Source organism: Rattus rattus, chromosome 3, assembly GCF_011064425.1.
Source record: "Rattus rattus isolate New Zealand chromosome 3, Rrattus_CSIRO_v1, whole genome shotgun sequence".
Lineage (NCBI taxonomy): Eukaryota > Metazoa > Chordata > Mammalia > Rodentia > Muridae > Rattus > Rattus rattus.
This window is the reverse complement of record NC_046156.1, coordinates 155268004-155277457: the sequence shown is the minus strand read 5'-3', so window position 1 is coordinate 155277457 and position 9454 is coordinate 155268004. Positions and strand designations below refer to the sequence as shown.

At 43.7% G+C, this 9454-nt stretch overlaps 1 pseudogene; it reads left to right on the top strand.

Annotated features, from left to right (window-relative positions):
* Positions 1-8682: 8682 nt before the first annotated feature.
* Positions 8683-9079, top strand: LOC116895971 (annotated as a pseudogene).
* Positions 9080-9454: the final 375 nt, after the last annotated feature.

The following is a 9454-nucleotide window of genomic DNA, read 5'->3' as shown; positions in this document are numbered from 1 at the left end:
AAATATTCAGAGGAAAAAGGTGACCACAGCCGTGCGCAAGTTTTTCTCTTCCTGAGGCTATCAAGAGAGAGACACCTTTTAAGGAAATTAGCCTGTCCTTTCTTTATAGAAAGCCTCCGTGGTTTCAAAATAATTTCTCAATCTCTATCCAGCATGCTCTATCCTCATGGGACAGATAAGATGATTTTTCTTTCCCATTTTGCAAACATAGAAATTGAGGTGAAAGTGGTCCAACTGCTTGGGCTGTCTGAGCAGGATGACAATTCAAACCATCTGGACTCTCAGCTTGGGACCAGGGTCCTCACACTTCAGAGGAATTTTTTAAGTGTTTCCTCCCAGTAGTTCATCCTTTCCAGGAGGTTGGCATCTTGTCCCTCCACCAATGGATCCCAGAAGCCTTAGCGACTCAACAGAATAAACATCTGTGGAATGAGTAAACAGGAATCTCTGGGCAGAAATAAGTGCTTCCCCATCAAACCCCTTTCCCCTGCTTGAGTTTAAAACTGCTTCTCTTCAGGTAAAAGGAAGAGGAAGGGCTTGGGTGTGTCCTCAGAATGTAAGCAGACGTACTCTATGGCCAGTCTGTTTCAGGCCTATAGAGAACACTCTAGTTAAATCGGACACCCCTTTCTCGTCCTGTCAGAGAGTTCTCAGGGCTTCTAGGTAAACTCTAGTGAGCAATGGAGATTTACCCCAGTGAGCAATGGAGAGATTTTCTTCATTCTGTTGTTCCTTGTTTATTTCCTGTATATATAACCCCTTCCAGGATCTCATAATGGACAAGGGACAGAGTACATTAGGTGTTCTATTTGTGAATCGCTTAAGACACTTTAAACATTGCCCTTTGAACACCCAAAACACAATTCTTTTCAATTAGTTTGGGTTGTTTTTTGTTGTTGTTGTTTGTTTGTTCGTTTGGCTGGTTTTTGTTTTTGTTTTTGTTTTTAAGACAGGGTGACTCATGTAGCCTTGGCTGTCCTGGAACTCACTGTGAAGAACAAATATGCTGGCCTCGAACTCTCACAGATCTGTCTGCTCTGCCTCGCTAATGCTGGGATTAAAGGTATGTGCCACCACTGTCAGGTTCAAATTAGTGTGTGTGTGCGTGTGTGTGTGTGTGTGTGTGTGTGTGTGTGTGTGTGTGTGTGTAAGTACTCATGATAACCTCACTACCCTTATCAACTAAATTGAAACATTATATTGAAACATTATGACTTTTTACATTTTACAATATCTGTAAGCTCTCCCCTACTGCTCTAGTGGGTGTCCCCCAAGGACAAGGAAGAGAACAGGCTTTGTCCTGCTATCAGTTGCTCCACATTGTACAGAAAAGCTGCTGTGCTGTGTCTTGCCCAGAACTCTCTTATATAAAGTGACACCCAGTTCTATTTTATCACATGTGCCAAGTGATAATACAAATAAACATCTACCATCAGCCTAGCACGTGCTATGATGCAGGCTGATTAATAACTTATTTATGCAAGGCAAAATCACCATTTATGAACTTACAGGTTAAATCACACACACACACAGGGGCACATGGGCATATTAAAATTATATCAAAGAAACTAGGTTCATTGTGTTAATTATGTACTATTTGTTGCTGTGGCAAAGGACCCAACAAAAACAACTGAGAAGAGGAAACATTTCTTTCAGCTCACTGCTTCAGAGGACTCTAGTCCATCACGTGGGAAGACCCAGTGTCAGAAGCAGATAAGTCTGTGATGGTGGGAGCATGTGGTGCTTTACTTCATGGCTGACCAGGAACCTGAGATCTGAGGCCAGAACTAGAGATGGATGTGACCTTTAAAAGCTCAGCCAATAAAAAAAAAAAAAAAAAAGGCTCAGCCAATGTGACCCACATCGCAAAGACTACACAAACTCCCAAACAGGACCACCAGCTCTGGAGCCAGTATTCAAACGTATGAGCTTGAGGGGTGGGAGGCATTTGGCTTCCAACCAAATCAGATCAACAAATGATAAAAACCCCTTCACATAAAAGCAAGGAACACAAACCACTAGGACAAAGTGACATCATCAGGGCCCAGGATTGACAGGTGTCAAATTCCAGACTCTGTCCCCAGGGCTTCAGCTCAACGTGATTCCCGCAGCTGAAAATGGCCAAGTGCAACTGCATCTTATCTGAACCATTGGACCTTGAGCTAGCTGGGTGCTTTGAAGCAACTCCAGGCTTTCAACCTGCGCTGTTCCTCATCTGACCGCTTTGGCAATCCAGTGCCAGAGCAAGTTGCGCTCATGATCTTAATTCCTACTTAAGCCTGTGTAGTTGACACTTTTATCAGCTCTTTGCCTCAGTCTCCGGGAAGGCCCCTTTGGACCTATTGCTGCTTTAATCCCGTTGTAGCCTTTCTGTTGCTTAGCTGTCATTGTGAGATGTATACCAAGGCATCTGAGTTCATGATCAGACTCGTATTCACAATGGAATGAAAGCCACCATCGTCATTAGACAGCGGTCGTGAGTGCCAGGTGAAAGAAGAACTGGGCGACTTAAAGCCAGCAAACGATACCTCTTGAAGTTACTGTCATTTGATAAATTCAACCAGTATAGAGAGACACACATATGTCTGTCTACACCGCTGGTATTCACAACTGGCAGTAATTTTACTCTGTTTCAATCTATATAGGAATCCTTAAAGCAGCATGTTTTACCACTGTCATTCCACAAAGCACACCCTTTGTTCCGCATGTGTGTAAATTTATACAGTTTAATTATCTAAATTGTGTCTCACTGAATCATTTGAGTTCTGTTTTAGTTTACTTCTGTGTTGCTGTGATAAACACTGACCCAAAGCAACTTGGAAGAGGAAAGGATTGTTGAGCTTATAAGCTATAGTCTATCATTCAGGGATGTCAAGGCAGGAACCTAATGGCAGGAACTGAAGCAGACACCATAGAGAGATGCAGCTTCCTCTGGCTTGCTCAGCCTGCTGTCTTATACAGGCCAGGTCCACCTTCCTAGGTTGGGGAAATGCTCCACAGACACGCCCACAAGCCAGTCTGATGGAGGCATGGAAAATGCTCCACAGACATGCTCACAAGCCAGTCTGACGGAGGCATAGGGAAATGCTCCACAGACATGCTCACAAGCCAGTCTGATGGAGGCAGTTTCTTACTGGAGAATGCTTCTTCCCAGGTCTGTCTAGCTTGGTGCTAACTTGACAACAGCTAACCAGCACAGGTTATAAAGCTGTGAGGTTTTTTTTGTTTTTTAATAATAGGAAACTTTTGGTTCTCTTACATGAAAACAATGTTAAACATATGTCTTCACTAACAATTTGCTAGCAACTAATGGCTTCTGGGAAATAGATATTGTATCAGGTTATAATTTACAGCCCATTGCTCAGCAGAGATCCCCTACCCTGAGAAAAGATCCAACCTTAGCTAGACACAACTACTTTAGTCAAATAAGAGAAATTCCTAATTTGAAATTGGGGTGGGGGGAACTAAATGAGAATGTGTGATTATTCCAGAAAAGGTAATTTTATGGTTTCCCAGGAAAACACCAGACAATATAGCCTCACGCAGGAGCATGTCCTTCCTCAGCCACAGTAGATGCAGGGATATGAACAACCCAGGGAGCCCGCCAGCATCTGCTACTTGATTCTGCTCTGCAGCTTGTTTATTAAACAAGTTAGTAGAGCAAGGAGCCATAGAGAGAGCTCACCAAAACTTGCCCTTCTTTGGTAGTTTAAATGCCTGTCCACGGTTCTCATGAATTCCACAGTTTGCTTCAACAGCCTCCCCTTACACTGTAACACTGCTCGGGGCTGATAGATCGTCAAGTGCACAGATACAGCCCAGTGTGCCCACTATCCCTATCAGAGAAGCCACTGAGCAAAATAGGTGTTCTCAACCAATATCTTCTCTAGAAAAATACTGGAGCCTCTAAATGCTCTCACAGTTAGGCAGCTCCTTTGGATAAGAAAATGTTTGGGTATTATATGATCTTCTTAAACACACAGTATCAGGCCACTCTTGTTTTAGTTGTTACTTCATGAATGTTCTGAAAACAATACCACTGGTTTCTAGTCATTGACAGACAGACATTTAATGCTGTCCCAAAATCTGGGACAGTCATAAGTCGGGCTCAGAGAAGAACTATGTAATGTCACATGACCTCAGTCTGAGCTGATTCAGAATCGCAATGAGAACACTACACTGGCTCACTGTCCAGTGCCAGCATTGCGTTCAGACTACTGCAGTTAATGGCTATTAAGGTATTACTGTGTAGAATCTCCCTAAGAGAAAGTGTCAATTTACTGGCCATTTTCTTTCTCTGTATGCAAAGACTTAACCATTTTTGGAATGGAGACTAGGATTCTAGATAACTCTGTCTCTTTTTCACCTTTGCTGTACTTATTCTTTTAAGAATATGATTGGGTTTGATGTTTTTTATTATTCTAGTTTTGTCTTGGGGTGGGGAGCATTGTTTGTTTCTTTGTTTTTGTTTTGAGACAGGGTCTCACTATACAGCTTTGGCTGGCCTGGAATTCACTACTTAAACCAGGCTGGCCTCAAACTCATACAAATCCTGTCTCTGCCTCCCCCACATCCAGCTTACTCTATTTTACATTTGAGACTGCACTGGCCTGAAACCAATGATTCTCCTGCCTCGGCCTCTTGAGTACCAGGACTGCAGGCATATGCCTACATTCCTAACTTTGTTTTTAAGTTTATAAGTTTAGCAATTGTAAGGTTTGCTCTCATTATTGTTCAGACGGAGAGCGACAGAGTATACGTACATCGAAGACAGTCTCTCGCTGCTCTTCTCCAGTTCTCCCACAGTGTTCACGTGGTGCTTGTGTTAACAGGCATACTGCCACCAGTCACAGCAGGCAATAGCAGATGCAATTCTGTGTGATGGGTAGTACTTGAGAATGATAATAAATGACTATGTATTTATTTATATATCACTATACTGTGCTATTTTAGAGGCTACCTATTCACTTCTACATAAATGCAAGGTAAGTCAGTATTCCATAGCATGACTGGTGACTGCTGTGTCCCATGATGGTGTCAAAGGCCACACTGAGTCACTGACCCATACCATTTAGGTTTATCTAAGTTCATCCCAAGATGGTGACACAATGACTAAGCCACTTAGTGACACATTTCTCAGAGCATACCTCTGACATTAATAACTACATTTTCACCTCGTTTTGTTTCAAATTGCATCGACCATGGTCCAGAAAGACTTCTGTTAGAGGCAGCCATCAACATGCCTCTGTTTCCATATTCACTGAAACATACACATCTGCTGTGCTTGACATCTGATCCATGCATAGCAAGACGTGTCCCAAATTCAGGACAGAGCGTCTGGTGTACTGTTTTCTGGGAGAAGGGTTAAGGGAGGTTTGGAACTGGCTTGATGATCTCTTCTCACAGAGCCAGGAGCAAGGTCACTTCCTGGAATTTGCTTTTGGACTTCTTCATCCAGTCAAAATGAGGTAAAGGTTTTCCGGGGCAAAGAGGTAGAGGATGGTGGGGCTAGATTCCCCGAATGACTGGATAGCTTAGATCATAGCAAAAGCCCTTTATCAACTGGGCTTTGTCAGGAGGTTGAGCCACACCATTTAGGTTTGTTTAAGTTCACCCGAAGATGCTCACATAATGACACTCCCTTACATTTTCCCTCTAAAATATCAGGGTGGAAAAGTCCCTTCCAACAGGGGATTTATAGTTCAAACAAATGAAGCCATTTAGTATCTTTGACTCCATAAAGACCTTCAAATATTATGAGTATTAGTCTGTGGAGGCTGGAGGTCCTGAGCAAAAAGATACCTAGGAATGTCTCTGTCTGCTAAGAGTTAGAAGTTCTTGTGTCTCCTATTATTCACAATATCAAGAAAATGGAACCTGCCTAGATGTCAATCAAGAAGGATGAAAATTAAAACTATGGTATATAAATATGGTGGAATTTTACTCAGCTTAAAGAAAAAATGAAATTATGAACTGTCTAGGAGAATGGACAGACCTAGAAAGTACAATATTAAGTTAGGTGACCCAGACTCAGAAAGACTCAAGTCACTTGTTCTCTCTCACACACATATCCTAATTTTCAATATCTGTGTGTGTGTGTGTGTGTGTGTGTGTAAATAGGGGGCTATGAGAAGGGGTTCACTAGAATAGGGGGCTGTGACAATAGAGAGGCCCTGAGAGAAAAGCAGGAAAAGCAAGGACAAGCAAGGGGAGGAGGGATAAGGACACATAGCACACGAGAGAGGGAAGGAGATTGGGTGGGAGGCACAAAAACAGAAAAGGAATGGAGAAGAAGTAAGAGAAAGAGAAACACAACAGCAGCAACAACAACAACTCTTTGCCTGAAAAGTACCACAATGAAATCTAACGATTCATATGCTCATAAAAATAAACTAAAAATGAAGTCCAACATCTTTAGGGTCAAGGTAGTTTTGAACTACTCTCAGTCTGTGATGGGGAAGCCCTGAGGATGGGATAGCCCTGCTCACTTCTTCCAGAGTGTGAACCATCATCATCACTACATGCTCCCCAAAGTCAGTCTCAGAGTGAGGGAAAAGCTCTTACTATAGGATTAGGACTGTTGAAAGTCCTGAAACACTTTGCTTCTCTCTGTGTTCTCCACTACAGGAGCACAGAGAAAGAAAACAGCCACACGTAAAGCACACAGACCCACAGCAGAAAGTGACCATGCTAGCACTCTGACCTCAACGTGCAAGCCTCTACACATACCAAGAAGGAACAGTTGTTGTCCCATCTACCCACATCTATCACGTTATAACTGACCAGCAGCACTTGCTTTAGCGGGAACAGCTGGGGCGTTTCTCTTCGTTCAGCATTACCAGCTATAGTCCTAGGCTCCAGGCACAGAAGGACTTGTAGCTGAACTGACTGTCCTGAGAAGAGACAGGTAAAACCGTTTGAAATGAAGAACCCTCACCATCACCTTCTTGCCCTCCTCCTTCCTCAATATGTATTTGGAGTTCAATTCTGATTCCATTTCTCTAGGCATTTTTTTAAATCTGCATAGAACATTCACCTTTCAAAAGTAAAACAACGGAATAAGGGAACAATGCATATGAAGCTGTCAACACATAACTTGTCACACAGTAAGGAAAAAAACAGTTATTGGTTAGAGTTAAATTCTAGTGATTTTTAGTGACAAATCCCATGCCCTGTTCCAAATGAGTGTCCTCCCCCCCAAAACAGTTCCACCCACTCTTTTCCCACTGCCTGCTTCCTAACTAACCTTGACCCATATCTGACTTGCAACTTGTATGGCATTTCCTTCTAGAAACTCCATTCTAGATGAGGGAGTTTGTGACACTAACCTATTTTGCCAGGTGTCTTTTCTCCTTGACTGCTGAGACATTCCTCCTTTTTAGCATACAGTTAACCCCCAAAAGCACAGAGACTGAATGGTCTGAGGGCTTCCAAGCAGTGAGCCTAGTGTCTAGCCTCCAGTATTACAGGCGCAAGTGATTCGAGTAATTAAACCAACGTCTACTGAATCCTTGGCACTTGTGCTTACAAATCCCAACTGTGGATTCTCACCCTTAGCTTCTCCTTCTAAAATATCAGGGGAACGAGTTGACATTGGATACACATCAAAAAGTCACTGATCAACAGGAATATTTGTTTGTCTTAAGTTTGTTTTCTTAGTACCTTAAAAAGACCCTGGGAATGATGACATATAGGGACAAATGTGCAATGAGACCGTCCTGTGCCAGCAAGGGCAAGAAGGCTGTGACTCTGAACTGCCCCCTGGAGCGCGCCAGGATGTTGTGACCAGAAAGCTTCCTCAAGGGTGGGGATTTTTCTTCGCTGCCTTAGTCCTTAGTCATATCTCAATAGAGCCAAATGCCACCTTAGACTGCGGGGAAGCATTGTCTTTCTAAAAATACGTGTAACTTTGTGCAAACAATCAGCATGTGTTCTGCTCTTTCCTCTTTCTCTGTAGTCAGTGGATTCCTTTCCCACTCTTAGAATATATTCTTTTTAACCAGACATGGTGGCCTGTGTCTACAACCCTGGCATTTGTGAAGTTTGAAGCAAGAGGTTGCTGTGAGTTCGAGGCCAGCCTGAGTTACAGGGTGAGTTTCAGGCTGTGCTGTTCTACAGAGTGGGACTTTGTCTGAAAAGAACAAATACTATTTTTTTTTCTTCTTAGAACTTTAGCAACAAGGTTCTCTGCTTCTCCCTGTTCCAGAGACAGCCACATATTCTCATGCCGTGCCAGCCTTGTCTGGTAGACAAGATGGTGAAGGTCGGTGTGAACGGATTTGGCTGCGTTAGGTTATGAAGGCTGCCTTCTGCTCCGCACTTGGCAAAGTGGAGATTGTTGCCATCAACGACTCCTTCATTGACCTCAACTACATACATGGTCTACATGTTCCAGTATGATTCCACCCATGGCAAATTCAATGGCAAAGTCAAGGCCAAGAATGGGAAGCTTAGCATCAACAGGGAGCCCAACACCACCTTCCAGGAGTGAGATCCCGCTAGCATCAAATGGGGTGGTGCTGGTGTTGTGAAGTCTACTGATTTCTTCACCACCATGGAGAAGGCTGGAGCCCACTTGAATGGTGGGGCCAAAAGGGTCACTATCTCCACCCCTTCTGCCAATGCCCCCATGGTTGTGATGGGGGTGAACCACAAGAAATATGACAACTCACTCAAGATTGAACTACCATCATCCATGCATCCACTGGTACTGCCAAGGCTGTGGGCAAGGTCATCCCAGAGCTGAACAGGAAGCTCACTGGCATGGCCTTCCTCGTTCCTATCCTCAATGTATCCGTTGTGGATCTGACATGGCCCCTGGAGAAATGTGCCGTGTGAGGACATCAAGAAGGTGGTGAAGCAGGCATCCGAGGGCCCACCAAAGGGCATTGTGGGCTATACTGAGGACCAGGTTGTCTCCTGCGACTTCAACAGCAACTCCCACTCCTCCACCTTTGATGCTGGGGCTGGCATTGCTCTCAATGACAATTTTGTAAAGCTCATTTCCTGGTATGACAATGAATACAGCTACAGCAACAAGGTGGTGGACCTCATGGCCTACATGGCCTCCAAGGAGTAAGAAACCCTGGACCACCCATCCCAGCAAGGACACAGAGAGCAAGAGAGAAACCCTTGGTTGTTGAAGAGTCCCAGTCCCAACTCAGCCCCCAATACTGAGCATCTCCCTCACAATTTCCACCCCAGACCCCCAAATACCAAGAGGGGCCTAAAGAGCCCTCCTTATTCTCTTGAATACTATCAATAAAGTTTGCCACACCCACAAAAAATAATTGCAACAACAAGTTACCAAATAAATCACCTAGCTAGTTACCCTCCGAGGAATAATTTCATTATGATGTCAGTCTACATGCTCCTGGAAAAATAGCCCCCTTTACCTACACAAAAAGTTACTCTGAAATCTTGCCTAGTAGTATCTAGTTAATACTATAGGAAC